Here is a 1,565-nt window from a genome sequence, read left to right as displayed (position 1 = left end):
AAAATCACGATAGCTGAGGTTGAATGAGAATATTCTTTTGCGAATATGGTTCGATTGCTACGACGATAGTACTTCTAGTGTTCAGTTTTGAGTGCACTCATCGGGAATTCATGCAGGACGACCTCGGGAGGAACCAGCTCATTAACAACTGAAACAAAAGCGGAATCCCGATCTGCATCGTTAAGTGAGAAGAAATACCGTGAATATCCAATTACTTTGACATGCCGCGGCATTGAGTATATCGAACTTCTGTGTGTTACGATTGGTCCAGCAAATCACGTCTCTAATTTCACAATGCGTAAAACTTTCATTCGGAGACAACGGGATTGAGATCTGCAGGGGTTAAAGTCAAGTTACTACAGTTAACTCAACCATCAGAACCCCTGAGCTCATTGCTTTATGGCGATTTACCATAATAAAGACAATTCTTAATGAATGCCCACAAATGCATTAATTAGACATTTAAAGGATTTCATCTCAAATAAGTCTAATATCGAAATTGATAAGCGTTGTGGGATAAGCTGTATTATGAAACGCCAGATCATTGGGAAATTGCAAGAATTTCGTCACCGACACAACGATTTCTTTAGGTTATTTAAAATAGCAATAGAATATACACCTTCTGACGACCACAAAACCATATTTAGCGCAGATAAATGTGCCACTGGAAGTCTTTAAGTGAATAGTTGGTGAAAGTGTGGTACCAAAATGTTCATACAAAATATTAATTTTGGGCCAGCTCGGGCGTTTAAACCACAGCCGTGCATAAAGATGAGAAATAAAACCATAAAAGACAAAAGAAATTAAGATAAGTAATTTTTAGCAAAAAAAAATATACAGTATCGGTCATATCTATAGCACGCCATTTTAAAGTGATATTGTGTGCAACTTATGTTTATTTATTTATATTTGAGAATTTTCAATTAAAATACAGTTCTTTCTCTAACAAACCCCATATAAACCCAAGCTTAACAATTTGTAGAAACTTCAAAAAAGTGCAACAAATTTTCACCTAAATTTCAAACTTTTTTCTCGGAAGTGTTTGAATTTTTCTGAATACACAGTTTTATAGCCCAATCAATTTTAGTCTGATAATGTGCAAGTTTCAAGTGACTGAAAGTTACCGTTGATTTTTTAGAATTTTTTTCGCGAAAGGTGTTGCGGTTTTCATCCATATACAAATAAATTGAGTTTATTCATTATATGAAAGCCAATGCGACAAAAAAAATTCTAAAAAATTAACGGTAATTCCTAGCCACTTGAAATTTGCATATTATCAGACTAAAATAGCAGTGGCTAAAAAACTGTGTACTCAAAAAAATTCTAACACTTCCGAGAAAAAAGTTTGAAACTTAGGTGAAAATTTGTTGCCATTTTTTGAAGTTTTCTACAAATTGTTAAACTTGGGTTTTTATGGGGTTTGTTAGAGAAAGAACTGTATTTTAATTGAAAATTCTTAAAAATAAATAAATAAGCATAAGTGCCACACAACATCACTTTGAAATGGCGTGCTATAGATATGACCGATACTGTATATATATATATATCTCATGATCCACTGATCG

This window comes from Rhagoletis pomonella, unplaced genomic scaffold (genome assembly GCF_013731165.1).
Source record: "Rhagoletis pomonella isolate Grant_MI unplaced genomic scaffold, Rhpom_1.0 Rhpom_scaffold_00172, whole genome shotgun sequence".
NCBI lineage: Eukaryota > Metazoa > Arthropoda > Insecta > Diptera > Tephritidae > Rhagoletis > Rhagoletis pomonella.
Note: the sequence above shows the minus strand (reverse complement) of the source record.